The 22,067-nt window shown below is 42.5% G+C and overlaps 1 protein-coding gene across 6 annotated transcripts in view; it reads left to right on the top strand.

Moving 5' to 3' along the window:
• Positions 1-22,067, top strand: part of LOC117247084 (zinc finger MIZ domain-containing protein 1-like) — a 163,184-nt gene that overhangs the window by 129,270 nt on the left and 11,847 nt on the right. For 2 of the 6 annotated variants that reach the window (XM_078163448.1, XM_033611263.2), the window contains exon 1: positions 3,165-3,272. The exons of 3 other annotated variants lie outside the window; for them this stretch is intronic. The gene's annotated coding sequence lies outside the window, so the exon portion shown is untranslated. Of the gene's footprint in view, positions 1-3,164; positions 3,273-9,882; positions 9,923-22,067 lie in introns of those variants that run through there. One more of the 6 variants, XM_078163447.1, reaches the window with a different exon arrangement.

The raw sequence follows: 22,067 nt of genomic DNA, 5'->3' as shown, positions 1-22,067 counted from the left end.
CACCAGCTGAGAAATAAACAACCTTTAGTTAATCAGATTTAAATACACATTCGAGGCTTTATTTTCCATGTATGGAAGGTTTATTTCAGATGGTGATGATGATGATGATGAGGTGGCCACGGTTACTCGTGTGGTATCAGCTGTTATTTTAGTACAAGATCTGGGAATCGTAAGGATGAATGTCCACTCATCCCACCTACTGTTTAAATTTATAACACTGTGTTAAGTCTTGTCAGGTCAAAGTCTTCTCAGCAAACCTCAGACGTTATGATCATTAGAGGTCTGTGTTATCAGTAACAACAGGGTCCCAGTGATCTTTAAAAAGTCTTAAAAGGCATTGAATTTGCTAAGCAAAAAATTAAGCCTTAAGTGGTATTAAAATGTCTTAAATACATCTTTCAAAAGTCTTAAAAATGCTAAACCATGGAAAATAGGATTTTATGATTTTTTTTAACGTTAGAAAAATAGTAAAAAAAATTAAATAATATATTGAGAGTCTCTTGCATTAACCTCACACAAATCAGGATAGCTGAACCAATGACACTCATTTTGTTTCCTGTTAGGATACCCAGAGCAGAGGATCAGCTGTTTGCTAGCTAGCTGTCACTGACAACATGGGGAAGTGTAAATTTGATGAAAATTGGCCATTTAACCAAGATGTTGTGCTATGGCTGAAACTGGTCAAAGGCAATGCACACAAGGGTCGATGTATTTTTTATGCAAAAAGTTAAAAAACCCAGCACGATGGGATTCAAGGCAGTGGAATCCCACATGCAAATTGACAAACACAAAATTGCCAAGAAAACTCACCAACAAGCGACAGGTATTTACCAAAAAAGTCATGTTTTATGTTAAACATTTTGGCAAAATTGTCCCTAATTCTACGCAATTGATGTCAGTTTATGTTTTTTTTATTATATTATAAGAAAAATAATAATAAAAAAATAAGAAAGAACAACAAAATAAAAATAAATAAATAAAATGTTTTTAGTATAAAACTGTTAAAAATATTTAATTTCATTTTGAGTGGCATTTAAAAAGTTTTGAAAAAATTCTTAAAAACTCGCCAGCAAACGGTAGGCATTTACTAAAAAAGATTTATGTTTTACAATTTCGGCAAAAATGTCCCTAACCCAAAGCAGTTGATGTCAGTTCATGTTTTTTTGTTATGTTAGCGGAAAAAATTCATAAAAAATAAAAAATACACATTTTTTTTTATTATGAAATTGGTCTTAAATTTCGTTTTGAGTGCCATTTAAAACGTTTTAAAAAGTCTTAACCCTAACTTTCCTTAAGCTGTAGGAACCCTGTACAAGTTGAAGTCTGCTGCAAACAGATTTTTTTAACCAGTCGATATTCGTAATTCAGTAATGCTTGATTTTATTTATCAAACCTGGATTTATTTTCTCAATTACTGTATTTCTTAAACCTCTTGAACTTGAATGATTTTCTCCTTAAATCCTCCCTTAAAGGAATACCTTACCCTCCAAATGACTATTTGTACATCAGTATCTCACCTCGTGTTGCGTTGAATTCATGAAGAAAACTTTGTTTTTCATTTCATTCGTTTGTGTTTTACTTTATCAGAACACCTGTTAACAAACTTTCACACAACTTGCGCAGTATAATCCAAGTCTCATTTGTCCAGCCGAATGCTTTGGTGTTTTAAAGGGTTAGTTCGGATTCACCAAAGTCACATAATAACATAAACTAACTCATGGAGGCAGCGGTAGACGAGCAGCTCCTATGTTCAGTGTGGTAAAATTACTGTGTTTGTCAATGGAGTCTGGCTTTGAAGAGAGCGTAGATAAATTTCACTTTTAGTTCAGCTCCCTGTTGGAAAGAGCCGTCTGTTTGGGACCTGCTGAGCATACGACTGGATAAATGAGACTTGGATTAAGCTGCAGGAGTTGTGTGAACGTGTGTCAACAGATGTAGTTTTGCGGTTGTTAAATGCAGACAGGTTTTCATTTACCTTTCTCTGAATTTACATGTAATTTGTAAGCTACATGTTGCTGTATTCAAACATCTTTGATATCTTTGAGAACTTTTTGGCATCTTGAAGCTTGGCTGCTGCAGTTTGACTGCAGAGGAGTCCGAGTTTTACGAGGTTTAAAGTTGTGTTATATGTGAGTGTCAGTGGCTATAAATCTACACTGAGTCCACTTTGGACCATCAGTGTGTTTTACACTACATGATCACTGTATGTGAAGTCTTCCAGACAGCTATGATGGATGTGTTAACTTTGCAGTCGGGGTTCAGGGCTGTAAGTCATCTGCTGTGCACTTAGCTGATAGTAAATACCAGGAGAGCAAACACAGACAGGAGAGATAAGAGCTGCTGAGCTCGTCTGTCCGTCTATGTAGTTGTCGCAGTTATTATGTCTGTGGCAGCAGGAAGTGATCGGTGGCATCTTCGGCCGCCCCATATGGCTCTGTAATTTGCAGCGTGACAAAATCAGATGTTTGCACATTAGAATTAATTTACATTCTAGCTTATGTCTCTAATTAAATGCGTATTATTGTATTTTAGCCACAGATTGCGCTAATTTGACACCTGAGTGGTGAACTGCCGCTGATGAGCGCGAGTATTTTTATTTGCAGATGACAATAGATGCTGCAGACTGCCTCAGGTGGCGTGTCTGCCCACAGTTTACATGTTTTATATGTGTGTAATTATTTATCCAAAAGCTTACCGTGGCTCATGTGTGCTGAAAGACAAATGTGGTCTAATTGGCCCCTCCCTCTCTGATTTCAACCCTCTGCGCATCAGGAAGCCACAATACCCTGCCTCCTCCTCCTCCTCCTCCTCCTCCTCTGTGCCCCTTAATTACAATGACTAGTTTGATGGATTAAGTCAACTGTATGCAAAGACAAGGTTTTGGGGGCTGAAATCACTACCACCTGAACGCCTTGCAACGCCACTTTTTCGGCGAGACCCGCCATGCATCCTCCCCTTGTAACAAACGTGGCTTTAAATGAACTGATTGAGGCTTCTTTAACTCGTTGCTCTGGACGCGGGCCAAGATACAGGCTGTCTAGCACATTAGGCACCACCCCCCTTTGCAGGTTTGAAATGTGAGCTGCCTGCATTTTTTTTTTCTTCCCTCTCCTCTCCTCCCTCCCTCCTCCCCTCCCCTCCCCTCCCCTCCCTCTCTCCCTTCTGGCGAAGTGGCTGTGGCTGCTTCTGTGTGATGTGTGTATTGGGAGAGCAAGCAATGGATCACTAGACAGAAAAAGAAGATACATCAATAACTGCTGCATACATCCGAGGTGAGGAGATAAGCATTTGGTTCTCTCTCTCCCTCTCTGCCTGTCCTCCTCACCCCCACCCTCCCCCTCTCTGTCTCCCCCTGCCCCCCCCCTCCTCCCTCCCTCCTCCCCCTCTCTGTCTTTAACCCTTTACTGCTGCAGAAGCCGGCTTCCCAAATTTGCTGAATTATTTGTGACGATACGTACCTCTTTTCTTCTCTGACCACAGATGTGTGTCCTCCTCTTCTTCTCCTCCTCATGCCTGTTAGTGCTGTATGAAGTTTCTTTCTTTCTTTCTCTTCTTTTTTTTTTTTTTTTTTTTTTTTTTACAGCTTATCCCTGTTTTCCCTCTCATTGTCTCTGGGGTATTTGTTGCTTGAGTGCAAAGAAGCCGGTGGCAAGTAGAGCAGGAGCCCATTAGCAATGACTCCATCTGTGATTGGTTTTGCCTGCGAAACAGAGAGAGCAGCCATGAATAATTGATGTGTATTGTGCAGTCAGTCACTGGACACGCAGGGAGAGAGGAGAGGAAAACAGAGAGAAGCTGCTGCCCTGAGACACCGAGGGAAACGTGGGGGGGGGAAGGGAGGTGGGTGAGAGAGAGGAAGAATGTTAGCGAGGAGAGAGGAAGGTGGGAGGGATAGAGAGACACAGAGAAAGAGCTTTAAAATAGCTGCTGGCTTCAGTAGTGCAGAGATTAAGGCTGCCCTGTATCGCCTTTGTTCTGCTGTTGCAGATTTGTGCTCAGAAGTGTTTCTAGACACATGAGTTCCCCTTTTTTCTGTGCAGTGAAGAGTGAGAAATAAGCAGGGACATTGCTGGAGTTAGTCTGGTTGAAATGCGGGTGGCATTTTAGACGTGCGGGGGGTGGTGGGGGGGTGCTGTTGTGAATAGGAGTGAGCTGCGAAGCTGTGAGCTGTCAAAAAGAGGAGACAGCAGTTAAAGAGGGTTGTGTTTGCAGGGGGTGTATTCAGTGACAAGAGGGAAGGTGGATCTGCTGCTGCTGCTCAGAGTAACTGCACATTATTTCACCCCTGGGGTGGAGGGGTGGGGGGGCACGCACATAGAGGGTTGATTCCTGCATTGGTGGGTGCAGACGGGCACCCTGCCACGTCTTAAACTAACGGAATGGGCTTTGACAGTATGACGAGTGCCTCGCAGCGCCCCGCGTGATAGAGTTGCAACAGCTGACTGCTGCATTTGACCCACTTACAGCTCACACAGAAGGGGTCAAAATGGCCTTGATTATCTCTCTGAGTCGCGCTGACCTACTTGAGGCGGCGTTTTCTGCGAGACTCTTGGCAGTTTATCACACCCACTCCCCTCTATGCCACACAGCCAGGCTCACTGCAGAGACACGCACAGATTTTCTCCCAGTGTAGTAATTCACTGGTTTCAGATCAGTGATTCAGTGTTTCTGATGGTCCAATCATGTTCACTGCACTGAGTTTGTTTAACAGGAGGAGCAACAGGTTTAAATTTCTGACATTTCTCAATGCATGTAGATGCTAATGTACCTGTTTTGCTTATGTTCAACTGAAAGGAATACTGTCTGTAGTCTGGAAAGATAGATATTCATAGAGGTCAGTGGATTCCAATAGAGATCCAGACTCATGGAAAAAAGAAGTATCAAAACAACACATAGTTTCTCCACTTAATAGCTAAATAACCACTTCTGTGTCAGTCTTTCACCTCCTCATAGCTCCAACTCTCTGTCGGAAGTGTTGTTTTTTAGTGATTTATTGGGGAAGCACCCCATACTTTAGACCATACTTCATACAGATCAATGACGGAGAAGTGGATAATGATGTACAGAGCTGAGTATCCTTTAAAAAAATCATGTACCAGCTATGCATGTAGCATAGCCATAATTTTTGTACGTTCTGTGGCATCTCCCACACACATAGTGACAGGGCTAACTGTTAGCATCACACAGCTAATATTATCTAGCGCAGTGATTCCCAACTGGTCTAGCCATGAGGTCCAGATTCCTCCTTAATCATCTGTTCTAGGTCCACACAGTTCAGCATATATATTCAGCGTCATGCTTGCTTTTTGCCGTGTCTTTGAGCTAGTTTGCTGTCTCTGTCATTTAGCTGTCCGTTAGCAGGGAACGGCACTTTAAGGAAAAAGCTCGGTGCCGAAGATTCACTGTACTTCAAAATAAAGTGTGTTTTTTACAAACTTAACACGTTCGTGAGTCAATTGTGGCTCATTCAGAACGGACCTGGGTCCCACTTCTGGACCAGGACCCGCCCAAACAATTATTTATAGGTTTAACAACAAAGTCGTGCCGCTTCGGTGTTGGTGTGAGCTTGTTGGGACCATTTAATGGCTCTGTGTTGGATGTTAGCTGCCACTGCTGAGCTTGTTCTAACCAGGTAGATGTTGAAGTGACCGTTCGTCAGTGGAGAGTGACTCCAGAGACGGCAGCAACAGAAAGTTTGCTGATCTGGCAGGAAGTCCGGACAGTCCGGGATCAGACCCCTAGTACAAAAAAAGATCAGATGCAAGTATAATTTGACTGGAGACATTTTAATACTACTTGGTGCAGGGATATTTCGGTCAATACCCCAAAGGTATCAAGCACTGATACCAAGCCTGAATGCTGCAGGAGGTTTTTCTCATAAGTCATGATGTTTTAGTTTTGCTGTGAGTGAAGAAGAAACCTCCAAACTTCCAAGTAAAACAAAAGAGAAAGTCAGCTTGTGTATTTTTTTTTCTCCTGTTGACTTCACTTGAGAATTATATTCTGGCATGTTGGTTTCTTCATTGTTCACTCGGCTTTCTTTCCACTAAGAGGGGTTTTGTTTCGCTGTACAGTAAAGTCCTGGTTTGGGCAATTATTCAATTATGCTTTTCCTAAAATGTGTGTGGGACAGCTCCCAACATGCTAAGACAGGAGAGGTTTTGCAACAGGCGGTGTTGGTAAAGAGATGTCTGGCTAGCTGCGCAGCGCTCCACACTTCCAACTATTCATTACTGTTGTTTTGTCAGCTTCAATGAATCTCTTGTTCTTTGTATTGGAGATGTTTTTTTACCCACCGAGTTGCGAAATTGCACTGACCTTTTTCTTTGAAGCTTTTTCGATAGAGTTCCAAATCAAAATAACAGCAATCGGCATGCAGGATAAGCTGATATCATTTGTGTATTTGTAGATCATGCAGGCTGTTTTCATTTGGACTTTTTAATGAAAGAACATCCAGCCATCAGTAATTACAGGATGCAGTTTGTTTGCACCGCTTCATATATTGTGATCATGCAATCAAAAGTGGATTTTGATCACATTTGATATTGAATCCTCTGAAGATCAGAAGAGGAAGGCGGCAGGGCCGGCAATACTACCAGCCAATCAGTGAAGTGGATCCTGAATAATGATATTTTTAGGTCAGTGAACTGCAGATAGTCTGTTTCTGAAGGTTAGTGGGTGAACTCAGTGATGTTTGTTCGAGGCACAACAACTTTTGGTGTAAAAAAAATCACAGGTCTTCACAGACATATATTTGTCACAAAAATGGGATAAAGTGTGACGTGATCTCTACAAATAATAATCAGAGTATTGAAATTGCATTGAAATGCCAGGTGTAACCATCGGTAGAGTTTCCTCCTCACATCAAAGGGGAACACAAGCACATCCGCCTACTTGTTATTCTCACTGCAAGTCCTTTAAAGTACAAACAACAGCAACTGAAAGCAGACTTCAGTGGGTGCTCTGTTATTTGATCTTAATTTATGATCAATCCCATAGGTGGAAAGTAATCATACATTTGTTGTGGATCAGGTATCAGAGTGCAGAGCAGAGGAAACACTTAACTCGATCTGTATCTACAGGAGAGTGAGTTACCCTCGTAGACTGTATAAAAGGAGCGGACATAACCACCATGACATCACCTGTTGGTTTGTGGACTTCAGTTTTAAAGCCTCGAGTTTGGCATTTTGGACAACGCCATCTTGTGTTTTTGGAGCCAGAATTGACCATATTTGGACGATAGGGTGGAGATGTGAAGAATTGCTACACCTCGATCCAAACTGACAGATCACCAAGGTAGCAATTTGTCAATCACAATGTAGCCATACCCTTAAGCAGTGGTTCCCAACCGGTGGGTCGCAGTCCAAAAGTATGTCAAGGGTCCATTTTGAATGGACCGCAATGTAAAAAACACAATTTATTTTAGAATACAGGGAATTTTTGGCACAGAGCTTTTATTTTGAAGTGCCGTTTCCTGCTGTAGAGTGAGTGACAAAGGGACAGCTACTTGACAGAGACAGCAAACTAGCTCAACAACATGTGTGGACCTTAGACAAATGACTAAGGAGAAATCTGGACCTCGTGGCTGGACCAGTTGGAAACCACTGACCTAAAGCATACCCTGTTTCATTATCTATTTTACTGTAAATGGGACCAAAATTTAGTAGGGTCATTTTCTGATAGATTTATATACAATCTGACTTCTTTTTGCGGCCAGTGGAGTCTGCCCATGCTGGTCATTAGAACTGGCATTGACCGCACTTTTCAGTCCTGGAGGCTACATCCACTTCTTTCATATGGCCTATGGTTTCCTTCTGCAGACAGGGAGTAAAGGCCTTTACACAGTCTTTTATATGTGTTGTTCAGAAAGCAGTTAAAAAGATGCTTTCAGAGGTCGTGTAAGGGAAATCTGCACCCCTAACTGTCGAAGAACCAGGAAACAAGGCTGAGGCAGTTATAAGAAATTACAAACGAAGGCATTGGACGATGTTAAAGCAGCACATTAAAGAGGCATTAAGTAATCTATAACCTTTATCGATCTGTATAGGTGAGCAGCAGAGGTTTAAACGGCATCTATAATTCCTCTTTGACACATCTATGGCACTATCTACAACCCCCTGCATACATAAACAATGCTTACACATCATTTTCTATGATAGGATTCTGATCAAACCTTGTTAACTGCTCGGATAAAGAGCTAGATATTCAGTCGATAGTAATAGAGAAAAGTATAGGCTCTGTGATTAGTGGAAATCCTTTGGTGATCAGATGTATCCCTTCGGAGAACATGAATTTATAATAACAGTTCTTTTTTTAGTGATTGTTGTAGTGTTTGTAATAGAAATGTCATGATGCGGTTAGGCCTGTCACAATAATTACTTTAGTTGGACGATATATTGTTATTGTCATTTAAAGACCATTCAGTGCTGTTATATAACAGTACAATAACACAAGTACACCCTTCCAAAGAGCAATAACCTTTTAGTTTGTTCAGCAAAATGTGCGTCAGCGTAGTTTTTTGCTTTTTATTTTGGCTCAGGCACTTCCTCAAAGTCTTGTAATCGTCAAGAAAACCCTGTGTATATTCTGGTATTATGTTGGCTAAAATGTTCGTTACATTCTAATGTAAAAAAACCACACATGTATCAGTGTTGTAGTCAAGACCACCTACACCGAGACCAAGTCATGACCAAGACCAAGACCAGATCGGTGCGAGTCCCACACAGCATGATGCACTCACGGTTAAATGTGGAACATGCAAACCATCAGAGCTCTTCGAATTGATTGGAAAGATCCACAATCCCATAAAACACCTACAGAAAACAAATGAAGAGCCCACTTCAATTTCCTCTTCTATTACCATACTGTATACACATGTGTATCTATCAGTAATCCATGAGAAATGTCTTGATAGAATAATCAAAAAGTGAACTTTATGTGGGGGAATTTTACTGTTTTCTATGAGCAAACAAATACAAACACTAAGGAGCTGAAATCGACTTAACCATCTTTATTCAACACTCCTTTTTTATGGGCAATTTAGTCATATCCCCACAGTTGTGGTCTTGACCTCTTTGTCTGCGACTGAGACAAGAGTGAGTAAAAATGCGTTCTAGTCCAAGACCAGACCAAGACCTTCCAAAAATGGGTCTTGAGACCAAGAATGGTAAATGGACTGCACTTGTACAGCACCTTTCTTGTCTTCTAGACCATTCATTTGCACACTGGTGGCCGAGGCTATCATACAAGGTGCAACCTGCTTCTCAGAAACCATTCACAAGCTCTCACACACCGATGGAACAGCCTGTGGGGGGGATTTGGGGTTCAGTATCTTGCCCAAGGATACTTTGACATATGGATTTGAGGAGTTAGGGATAGATCCCCCGATCTTCCAATTGGTGGATGACCCACTCTACCTCTGAGCCACAGCCGGCCCCCAAGACTGAACTTGAGTACTACAACACTGGCGTGAAAGTGCAAGGGCAGTATGGGTCGATATATGGACATGACCTCAAACCATTTTTCTGACCTTGATAAGTCGATAACGTACTTATCGCACAGACCTAAATGTGATCAACAATCCTTAAACTGCCTGCACTGGATATTACCGTCATTTTAAACCATGACACAAGAAAAGTGTAATCTATTAAAAGTTTTTTGCAAGTCCCTTGCATCCATAATTTTGCTCATATGAAGTTCAGTGTGTTCAGTCGTTCTCTCCTCTTCTTAGTATGTTCTTAGACAGTCTGTGAATATATCTCTCAACCATCTCATCATCTCATAGGTTTGTGTTTGAATCAAGGAGCAACTCAAATGTCTGTCATTTACTGAATATCCCAGACATGTTTGTAAAGTCCAGTAAAATGTAAAAATTTGAACCCTACAGAAACCAACTGCTGCAGGAGGTGTCAGTCTGACTCAGGTACTTGCTGTGTGTTGCACAGGAAACTCATGCACATTGGCTGAATCCAACCAACCATCCTCATCCCAGGCCTTACATTATGTCCTCACAGCGGACCGTGTCGACATACTGTACATGGAATGACATCAGATGTGCTTTTTTTTTTCTTTCTTTTTGGTTGGTCATTTAGAAAAGCTACATGGCTGCTGTTGTGTTTGTCTGTCAGAGTTTTACAGTATGAAGCATGTCACACGTTGTTTTTATCATCCTGCCTGCGTCACTGTTCATTGAAGCCATTAACAATCTAAGTTTATGCCTTGTTCTTCTTGGTGATTTGTATGTTAATTATAACCCCCGCCTACACACTTTGGTAAAAAAAACAAAACAAAAAAAAAACAGTAAGAGTTGTGAACAGAGCTTACATTAGATCAGAGTCAGAATAATGTGATCAAACTTTAATCATTGCTCTAACGGAACTGGGACAACAAGCATGCATGAGCATATAGCAAATTGGGTGTTATATACAATAAACATGTTCAACAGAGTTTCAGTCCTGGGCACACTAGAAAATAAAATAATATCTGCATATGATATAGATTCTAATGTTATTAGTATGCGGACAAACTAATAAGAATCTATAAAGTAAAATAGAGTGAAAATACATTATTAAAAAGACATCTACAGTGTGAAAGTCATTATCTGAAGTACAAAAGAGATGTTCCCGAGTCACTTCCATTCAGAATGGACCTGGGACCCACTTTTGGACCAGGACCCAGCAGTTGGGAACCATTGCCCTAGATGACTTTGAAAAGACTTCAGAAAAGCTACAGTCCGACACCCTCTCACATCAAAAAAAAAAAAAAAAGGAAAGTGAGATTTAGTCACATACTATAAGGTTTTGCAAAGGCCGGGGATCTTGTACGGTCAATATTTGCAAGACTACTACCAGATTCCTTTTGAGATTATTTCCCATCCTGCTCCTGGTGGAAAATATTACGCCAAACTCCCTTTAAGAAATATGACATATAAACAATTCCTTACACATTTTTAAAATCACATAACTCTAGAAACACAAGATAAAAGACGTCATATGTCGATAGTATTCTTGTCAATTGTACAAACTTTACATTTTGGATTTTGTCGCTTTAACTCGCCACCAGCCTCTGTTGGTTAGCTGCAGTATTTTAGTGGGAGGAGACTGTGGAAATGAGAGGCAAACCATTTAAAATTTCTCACTAAAATAAGTGCAAGTTAGTCAGGTCAGATACATCCTGAATCAAACACCGATTCTTGTTCAGCTCCACCAGTTTCTCCTCCTTTTCCACAGTACAAGAAAACCGAAACTTTTTCATCTCTTCCGCACCAATAAAGACTAAAAACTTATGATAATATTAAACTTTCTAATTTTAGAAAGTAAGGGAGTTTTATGACCACCTGACACCACAACTCTAGCCAAACTCTCATGACTTCTGACATTGGAAATTTGTCTGAGACAGTGAAATTGCTTGAAAAGTAATTTGTTGTTTGCAAAAAAATCAGCCTGAGGCAGTACATACTCTATATACATGTACAGAAGCTCAGTAATGAATGATTTTGGCTTGTTTAAGATGGATATGGTTTGAGTTTCATTGTTTCCCATTGGCCTGAGTCAGGAGGAAGCTTCTTCGTCAAATGCTGCACTGTTGCACATATGGATGACTCTAATGAGCCTAGAGGGGTGCTGGGACCCGACCCAGGCTCCTTCAGTGTCTGTTCCTACTGTACTTCTAAAGGGAGGCTTTGACCCCAGGCCCACTGTGAAAAGGTCGCAGGTGAATCAGCCACCAGCGTATGCCGCCGTGACACTACCGGCCCTGCACAGCACCCTGAGGTGGGCACGAGCCTGGGCACATCTGCTCTGCGCCTAATTAGTATCATTGTAGACGAGGGCTTAAGGCTGGGCCTTCGTTAATAGCAGCCTGTTGCTCGGGGAAACAGTCTGGCTCCTGTAAGCCGCTTCTTTGCAGGTCTGCTCATCTGATAATCTGGTTGCAGGAGTGCACGGTTAAAAGCACACTCTGTGCTGGTGCAGTCGACCTCACTGTGCAGTTGGCAGGGTTTCAGAATCCGTGATGTGGTCAGGTGAAAGGGTCGTCAGTTAGACACGTTTTGGGGAGATTTGTCTTGTCCAAGTAAAGTGTGGTTGTCTGTAGCACACAAAGATTTTACTTCATCTTTTATTCTTCAATGAAGATGCTTTTTCCTTTGTTAAAGAACTATGTCAGTAGTTTTAGCTCCTATTTACAAATAATACGTGCGCTGTATTTTTGCTGACTGCTTAAAAATACATGCTGTACTGATTTTTAAAAACATGTTTATTTGAGTTGGTTTCCACTTATTACTGTACACTAGGTGGTCTCAGTCAGGTTACAAATTAACACTGGTGCCGTTTGTTTGTGGTGAGAACGTGTTCCGACCTCGATCCGAACCAACTGCAGTCACATGACACATTGTTTGGGTTAAACATGAGTATGTTACAGTCCTGGAGGATTATTAATGTGCACCTCCTCCTGTACTGCCTTAATATGCACATTCAGCACATCCACTGCATCAAAACATTGAGCGCTAACATCAACCTGCGTAGTTGTCCCTCCATTGTAACATTAGAAAGTGTCACATTTATCTTGCAAGTGTACTCTTCTTCAACGTTTGCTTTACTTCCTGGAAATTCTGACCAAGCAAGAGCAGCTTTCTCGCGCAAGGCATTTGATCTGGAGCTTGTAAATGCTGCCATGAGAACATGAACAAAATAAGTCCCTGATTCGGACCAAAGCAAGTGAACTCCAGGTCTTAAAGCACCCTAAAACTGATATAGAAATGCTGTACTGAAGCAGTGTATTGTAGTACACAGCACGCACCACCAGAGGTCAGTCTATACCAGTGGAACCGGAAGGAAACTTAGAAAGATGGCGACTGAAAGTGGTGGGGATAACATTACAGGACTTTTTAAAAAGAAGAATGCCTCTGCCCCTGTGGCCACATATAACTTTATCTTACAGAAACGTCTTCCAACTACAAAAGCAGTTTATCCACTACAAGATTTTACATCATCTCAATTTAGCCCACTGATTTGTCGGTATCCGCTGCTGCTATAAGTGTCACCTGGGCCTCCGGCAACAAGAAAATCAGAAACACAGGATTGTAGGCTAGAATTTGTCATACATACTACAGTGACTTCTGTTACCAGTAGCTCAGCTTTGTTTCTTACACAAATGCCATCATATATCATATACCCCAGAAAATATTAGGAAGATATAAAGGTATGAAAAAATAGATGCTTGGAAAACCTTTAGAAACGCAGCATAAAACAGGAAAATTTGTTAAAGTTTAAAATTAAAAATGAGGAAAAAAGACAAAAGAATGAAACATCAAGTTAAGTCAAAGTTATATGAGCACTATGTGGTAATCTAGACACAACTTTTCAATTAAAGATACACTGTTACTGCAGCAGGAAAAATACATCCAAATCTAACACACAATGGCATGCTGTGCAGAATGGTTAGCTGTGATGTGTAAAGCACTTGACCTCAGACACTGTAACACTGCTGCCAGATTTCAGCTCCTGAATTAAGACATAAAGATGCAGGTTTGGAAGCAGTTTTGCACCCAATCTGCTTACTGAAGCAGCGAGCGACATACAGTAACAGATTGAAGACTGAATGCTGATCGGCGGAGATGTTTGGCTGTAATGCACAAGGAATTAATTCTCACCAGGGGGGTGAAATGCTATAGATTTCCACCTCTGTGCTTTACAGGGACCCTGAATGGCGTGCCCTGTTTTTAATGAAGAGATTTGTAGCATGTGCCAAGAGAGATTATCCTTTAAAACACTGGCCTGCTTAGGCGAAGGTTTGGTTCATGTGTAACCATGACCAAGAGATGTCAGTTGGAGTGATGAGATCTGCATAAATCATCTTGAGATTGTGGTTTATTGTATTTTGTTCCAGTTGGTGTTCTGTCGGTGCCAAGTGGATTTCTTTAAAGATATAAAGAATGATCTTTACCTCCAATCTGCGAACACAGATTTTATTTAAACGTGTTATCTTTGACATTTTTGACAATTTATCATTGATTTTTATTCAGAAATCCTGTATTTTTGTATGTAAATAGATATAAATTTGCATCATAAAGTGTTTAGTTGGGTATTTTGTCACTGGAGTTAAAGTTTAGAGGAATAAGGGATGGCTTTTCTGTCAGTGATTCAGCCTTAAGAGGTTTTTTGATGTTGCAACAAAGAGCGCAGGATGTCAAAACAGCAACCCAGAAACACCGCAGCATTTTCTTTTTCTCCGTGTGCCGCTTGCCTCCACATGGCCACATATGCTTGTGGCCTCAGTAAAACCTTTTTGGCACGAATCCAAGCAGCCCCCCTTTCCCCTCCCGTTCTCCTCGCTGGATGGACATGGCACGACATTGCGGCCATGTGGCCAGCAGGAGGCTGTATTTAAGCCGGGGCAGCTCTGAAATGGACCATAAAACCTAGCCAGCAAGTCTGGCTCCCCATGAGGCAACGGGCCTAAGTACTCATTGACAAGACTCCAACATCACTGACTTCCCAGAGAGAGAGCGGCAGAGGAAATAATGCAAGAACAAAAAAAAAAGCAGCAGACAAAGATGAGGTGCAGACAGGAGGCGGTTGTCTGGCCTATATAGACAGGCTGTTTTATAACCAATAATGCTTTTAATCCACATTATGTAGCTGTTTCCTCATAACTTTCCCACCACTACGCACTCACTGTCATTGGGGCTTTTTAATATGTCTTCCAGCTCATTTTCACTTAATGAAAAAGCCCCTTAACTGCATATGTTTAAGGGACCTCAGGGGAAATATGTCACATTCTGATGCCACATGGCGGCCATGACATTCACATGTTCCCACTTCACACATCCTTCCCACTTCATCAGCTTTTAGAAAACATCGCTCAGCCTGAAGTATGTCATGAAATGACTCACAAGACTTTAAAATCTTACTAAGTGAGCTAATGAAGTGAGTTTACAGACTCCCGTTTTACGACACCCAGTTTGCACTCGCTTCCGTGCCAAAAGTGTTGGAGAGTTGAGAGGCTGACCATGTGTTAAAGGCAGTCCACCTGTGAGCGACTATCCACTTATTCCTCCATGGATGAACAAGTAGCACATCTCCGGTCTGTCGCTGGTTGGCAGGTCCGCAACCTGTTATACCCGCTCCTCAAAAAGGCTGCATGATGGACGAATCGCTTCCATTTCACTATCAAATTGGCGTTGATGAATAATTGGTGGCATCTGCAAAAGACAAAAGTGAGGTTTGATGGCTGCCAGGCGGGCATCCGTGGCTCTGTGGTGACTGTGTTGGAGTCCCGCGAGCCGGAGAGGGAGATGATTTACGACCCAGCCGGTAGTTTACGCGGGATAGTTTGGCACCGGCTGCAAGCAGTGTTATAGCAACCAGCTATTCATGTACTTTTTTTTTGTATATTATGAGGTAAATCCCAGAATTTTACAGTTCCGGGACATAAGCGAGGAATTCTTTGGCCGAAACTAAATGTGGCTGTTTTGCATGGCCTCTTAGGTGCTCTCAGTAACCAGGGATACTAGGACTCCCCAGACTCTCTCTTATTTTAATTGACTTTGGCCTGCAGGAGGCTTGTGTCCATTCAAACCTTTCTGGGCAGAGAGAGACAGAGGAGGGAGGGAGGAACAGAATGTGAACAGAGCTCCCTCAGAAACTAAAGAGTGCAGCCCACTAGAGCCGTTCTTGTTAGTTTGCTCATGGTCTTTGTTCTCCTTTCAGCCCTTCTGGCTAAATGTCTTCAAACAAGCCGTTTGGGGGTTGCGATTCTCTCCGACGGGTTTACAGCGAAAAAGATTGGACTTTGTTGTTACAGTCAGTTTGGGAATAAGTGAGGAAGTGCTGCTGATAATGTGATGTGATGACTGAATGTGCACTGTGTGTTTGTGTGGACGTTAGTGACCGAGCCATGTGGGACGATGCCAGGTGGGAGTCCAGGGTTGACAAGGGAGCAGGTGTCTATTAGATACAGAGCAGAGAGGGAGGGAAGGAGGGAGAGAGGGGGGACGAGGATCATAAGAGCTCCTGGCATCTGCCTTACCTGCTGCCTCCACTGCAGTCCTCCTGCCAAAAGGAAAAAGAAGAGAAGAGGAAAATGTTTTGGAGGAGGCAGCGAGTGAAGGAGCGACTTTTTTAATGGGGGCTGTTCATGTGTTGTTTGCAGGGTTATCCTCTCCCACAGGTTGTTCGTGGAGCACCTGGTGACTATCCAGCATGGATAGTTACAAAAACATGTGTTAGTAGCATATCTGCTCTTTATTAGTCCTTATAAAGCACGCATTAATGCCTCATTCTGCATGTCCATATTCTACAACCTTTAAGAGGTTTTCCTTGATAACATACTAATTACTGCTTATTGATTGTAAGTAAGGAAGTTCTTAAAGGAATACTTCAGGTGCAAATGACCAGCTGTATATCAATTACTCTCAGCATGTTACCTTGAATTCATAAAGGAAACTTGTTTTTCTCACATGCCTTCAAAGTGAAAGGAGAATCCAAAAAAAAGGTGAACATTCTTTTATGAATTGAAGTCAGTGGGGTCCATGTTTAACAACAGCAAACTACATCACAACATCCGTTTACAGACTCTCACACACAACTCGTGCAGTATGATCCAAGTCTCATTCATCCAGTCGTATGATCAGTACTTCTCAAACACATACATTTTCACGAAAACAACTTAAAACACGTGTTACAAGTGTTCCCATTGTAATGATTTAGCGAAAATGTATGTGTTTGGAAAGTGCTGAGCATACGACTGGATAAATGAGACTTGGATTATACTGCACAAGTTGTGTGGGAGTTGGTGAACGAATGTTGTGATGTAGTTTTGCTGTTGTTACGTGGACCCCAATGACTTCAATTCATCGAACGTTTTCCTTTAATGGATTCTCCATTCACCGTGGAGGCATCCAGAAAAAGTTTCCTTCACAAACTCAAGGTAACACACGGTGAGTAATTGCTATCCAAATGGTCATTCTGTGGGTGCACTGTTCTTGAATATGCCTTACTCAGTATGGGCCTTATAAAGTGGTTGTACCACAGGAATAATCATTCTCCCTTAATGACACTCCACTAATAGTTTCACACTTATTAACCCACACAGGCTCCCTGTTCTGAAGTTACCTCCTCCACTTAGTAAATCCATTACAGCACATGACTACTGCAATTAACAAACCCTATTTTAAGTGATGTGGCAGTGCCTTTTTAATAGGAATGTTTGAAAATCTCTGATTTGCTCTATTAATAAAGGAGAAATTTAAACTTGTGCTGATTTTGTTCTTCTACCACTGAACAGGAATAGAACTTGTTTATCTCAATAGACCTCAATTTTTTAAGGTGTAGCCCGTCACTTAGGAACATGGTCTGTTAATTGCAGTAGTTGTGTGTTGTAATGGGTTTACTAAGTGTAAAGAGGAGTCAGTGTTAAAACAGGGAACCTGTGTGGGTTAATAAGTGTCAAACTACAGGTGAATTATTTATAAGCAAGCTTTCACATCAGAATGGGGAAAATTAGAAAGAGTTAGAAAGACTCGATTAAGAGTTTTTTGGATATTATTAACACTTGTAGTTTTGTGTTTTGGAAGGGTACTTGTGTTTTATAAGTTATTAAAACCAATACCCTTAAACTAACACAGCAAAACCATGTAAAGAGTCATTTTGTTCTACATCTGGGAACAAAGAGGATCAAATACAGGCATCGTTTGAATGTAGAAGTTTCAACACTACTTGTTACTGGGTTATTTTGGTGGGTATTGACTACCGATACTCATCCCTAAAGAATTAAGCATAATTATTAAGTGTTATTAAGAGAGAATAATCCTGTGGCACCACCTTCTTAAGTGTTTTTTTTTTCCTGAAGCCAGTGAATTTTTTTAATTCTTTGCAATGGGTGCAGCACGTATTTAGGCTTCACTACGAACACCAGCAGCGTGACGAGGTGCTGAGCGTCTATTCTGCTTGAACACTGCTCATTTGACTTTTTTTTTCTGCCCACCAAGAGTTGAAAAATGTTCAGCCTTGGGTAAAACGCTGAGCTCATTGCTGTCACATTTACCGTGCTGTTATATGTCACAATGAAGAAGGGGACAAATACCACAAAGACCAACCTTCATATCCACATGTACAAGTGCTGAACAACAACAATGGAAGTGAAATATATTAATATACCGTATAAGTATGAATATATGTTTCCTTTCATGAACCGGCAGGTCTGTTCTTTCTCCCTTCATACTTCAGCCTTCCCTTTATTCAGACCAAGTAGCCGACTCAAATAGCCGACACACCAGATGCAACCAAAGCGTCCCAGCTGAAAAAACACTTTGGTGAACGTGACCCCTAAGTATCTCCATTACTTCCTGTCAATAAGCAGTTATTAGGTGGTTATTGAGGGAAAACTCTTAGGTTACTAAAGAGACAGTATGTCGCTAATATACAAGCTAATAAGTAGCTAGTAAACGGTGAATATACGACCTTAATATAAAGTGTCACCAGAGCTATTCCTTGGGTAAAATGGATGTATAGTCTCACCGTAGATATCTGGAGCATGTGTTTTGATTTGTAGCTCAGCGTCTGATTTATATCATCGATAGCACCACTGCAGCAGTAGACGGATGTATCGTTAATTAGCCTATTGTCGCCACAGTAATCATGTTTACATTATTTCGGAGTGACATCGGGACAATCTGCCTTGTTTCATGCTGAGCAGAAGGTTTGCACTGGAGATGCCTGAAAAGACTGCTGAGTCTTTTTATTCCAACTTGCTTCATGTTGAATTCACTCAACAATCTGTACTGGCATCAGAAACTGGGAAACACAAGCGTCCATTGAAGACTGTTCAACAAAACTGTTTAAATTTGTGTAAAAATGACTTTTGTTTCTGGAAAGACACATTCCTTTTCTCAATAAATGTTATTTTGAGCAGCACAGATAAAATTCGGTTCAAACTATTGTGTTAGGGGTAGATTTCATCTCCAGATTTCAACATGGGAAAACCAAAACAGCTACACGCCACGTAATTTGGGTGAACTGCCCCTTTAATTCAGAGCAAAAAGAGGCAGAGTCAAGGTGTTTAATCAGCACAGTTTATCTCTCTGCCTCCTGTCTGACTGTGTGGTGAAAGTTGGGGTGGGGGAGCATTATCATTGGAAGGAGCATTGAACAACTGTCAGGGATGCAGTCCATGTCGTTTGTCATGTCTCCCTGGGGCTTTATGACAGAGAGTGAAGCTGGAAGCTGCAGGCCCGGCCACTGAACCACCCATCTAGTCCCAGCAGATGCGTTTACCACCCTTTGCCGTGGCTGACCATCAGGCTTCACAGCTGAGCACCAGAATATCAATACGGCTCAGACTCAGCCGGGCCTCCTGGGACTATCTACAAGGCAAACAGGATAGGCTCCTCTCCTTATGGAAGACAGAGACCCATAGCCGCCAGGGAGAGCAATGTAAACACAGCAAAAAGATGCTCTGTAGCACCAAACGGCGGTTTGATTCACTCCAGAATAGCCATCGTGATTTGGAAGAGCTACACCTGAGACGATTATCACCAGTTTTGGCTCTTCTCAGGGAGGGAAACAGATGAGTCTATTGAAGGGCCGTCTGTGGGAGGAGAGGAGAAGAAAAACAGTAATCCTTTTGTGTTCGTCATCCACACTGTCCTGAGACATGCTTGGGTGAAGGAGGAGGAGGAGGAGGGAGAGGCTGTGAGGAGTAGCGGGTGTGCTGTTCCTCCTCCTGCTATATGAAACCTGAAGTTTATCCTCTGAGTCAATGACAGAGTGCCTCTCCTTTAAACAGGTTGCTGCTCAGCGGAGGTGATAATTTTGTGTGGTGATAAGCCCTTTATCTAATGGTGGGGTAGAATAATTCCTCTTTAAGTGGCAGTGCCGGTGCTCCCCTCTCTCTTGTCTTTTTTCTCTCTCCGTCTCTCGTATTGTCATTTCGCTGCTCGGCCTGTTGTTGTTTTTGTCCTGCGGCTGTTGATGTCGGCCTCAGTGTGAAACGCGGACGCCGTCCCCTCAGCCAGACGGCCTGACGGTGGCACGGTTAGGGGATAAATTGCGGAGACATGTTTATCAACATAGAAGAAGTGCAAGTTACCCCTTGTTGGAAGAGAATAATGGGACCTAATTGAGCTGTAACATGCTGGCTGGTCGCCAGGCCCTTGAATTGAAAACTCTCTCCATCAGAAGGGGGTCAGAGAAGAGGGAGGGTGCTGCTGAAGCACCGCAGGACGCACTAACATAGATGTGAAACTCGTAAACCTATTAGCCGCACTTGGGCCTGGTTATATTTAATTAAAAGTAACCTACAAATCTGTGCATCTACCCGCGGGTGTGATGTTTTCAGGAGGAGAGCACCTGAGAGGCCTTTTCTGTCAACCAAAGCACAGCCGTGGTAAAGTCAGATCAATCCTCTGGAGGAACAGCACAGCCTGTCTCCTGGCACCTGCTTTGCCAAGAACAGGAGGCAGGAAGGAGGAGGAGGTGGAGGAGGGAGGGGAGAGAGAGAGAGAAAAAGAGAGGGAGCATGAGCGGGTGGGAAGGAGGAAAAACCCAGCTGCCTCTGCGCCTGAGCCCCGTGCTGCTTTTAAAGGAGTGGGAGGGAGGGGAGAGGGAGAGGCAGAGAGACTGCTGGCACCATCTGTACATGTCTTTTGTATTCCAGCCCTCATCTTTACACAGAGCGAGGCTGGTGTGCTCAGTGTTCAAATGAAAGGAGAGGACGTGCCTTTTGGGGTGCGATGCTCTGAGAGGAGAAGGTGTGTGTTTGTGAGTCGATGCTGAAATTCTGTTTTGTCCTCGGAAAAATCGGCGCGCTCAGAGGACGTCTCGCGTCCTATTTATTTTACCTCTATAGTATAAACCCGTGTGGCATCTTTCCTTACTCTGTTTGCAAGCGCTCATGTGTGGTCAAATCTCTGGGTTGCCATGTTTGTGATGGGAGTCAGAAGCTTTTATTTGTTCCTTGCTCCCATCAGCCCCATTAGCCTGATGCCTCTTCTCTCACTGACTCAGTCGACCTTTTTTTATCTCCCTCTCTGTGTAATATGTGCCGTGGCGGCCCGTCCTTGCATGTGGCAGCAGGGTGGATCGGCCTGCGAGGACAGCCTGCACTGTCTGCTGTCATATTGACGTGGCTTTTTGCGCGAACCGCAGCTGAAATCACCAAGCGCTCTGTTTCACCCCCCCTTCCCCTCTCCTCCCTCGCTCCTTAGTCAGCCTAGAAGTGCTGTGAATCATAAGAGGAGGTGGCTGCCCTGCTCTTTGATTGAATCCACATTCCCTTTCTCCTCTGACGACGCAGAGAGAGGCTAGAAGGAGGCGAGGAAGCGAGAGGGAGAGAAAAAGGAAAAGTGAGTCTTTTGTAGTTGGCACAGTACAAAAACATGCACTGCAGATGAAAAGCATATGATTCGATCAAACGCACTCTGTGGTGGCTACCTAACCAAGCGGTAGGTAGGAAGGTGGAGAGGAGGGAAGGGCTGGAGTCCATCTGCGGGTCCAGAGTGAACCCTAGTGGCCAAGAGCTGCAGTGACAGGCTGGCTTGATGCTGGTCTTTTATATTGCAGCATAGAGGTGCCTCCTTTGTGTGAAACACTTAGCTGGTCTCCCTAGTCTCAGAAATATACATATACATATATTCATCTGTGCTGTAAAGCGAAATGTTGAAATGTTAGAAGGTGAGCTGCTGCTCCTTCTATAATTTAGGGTTTAGTTGTAGATTTATATTGCAAACAAATCTACCAGTACACACAGAAAGTGGACAGAAAGAATCCTGATGGAACAAAGATCCTCACTGGACAGACACTTTTATATAGTGACGACTTCTGGGGTGGCTGTGGTGGAGCAGGTTGTCCACCAATCGGAAGATCAGCTGTTTGAACCCTAGGTCCTACAGTCCGCATGTTGAAGTATCCTTAGGTGATATTCTGAACCCTGATTTGCTCCCGATGGTTGTATATCATAGCTTCAGCCAAAAGTGTATGAATGTGTGTGTGAATAGGTGAGTGTGACAAGTGATGTCAGTGTTTGAAAGACTAGAAATGCTCTATACAAGAGCAAGTCCATCTCCATCC

This window comes from Epinephelus lanceolatus, chromosome 21 (genome assembly GCF_041903045.1).
Source record: "Epinephelus lanceolatus isolate andai-2023 chromosome 21, ASM4190304v1, whole genome shotgun sequence".
Taxonomy (NCBI): Eukaryota; Metazoa; Chordata; class Actinopteri; order Perciformes; family Serranidae; genus Epinephelus; species Epinephelus lanceolatus.
The sequence above is the reverse complement of the archived record's forward strand: the minus strand, read 5'-3'. Positions and strand labels throughout refer to the sequence as shown.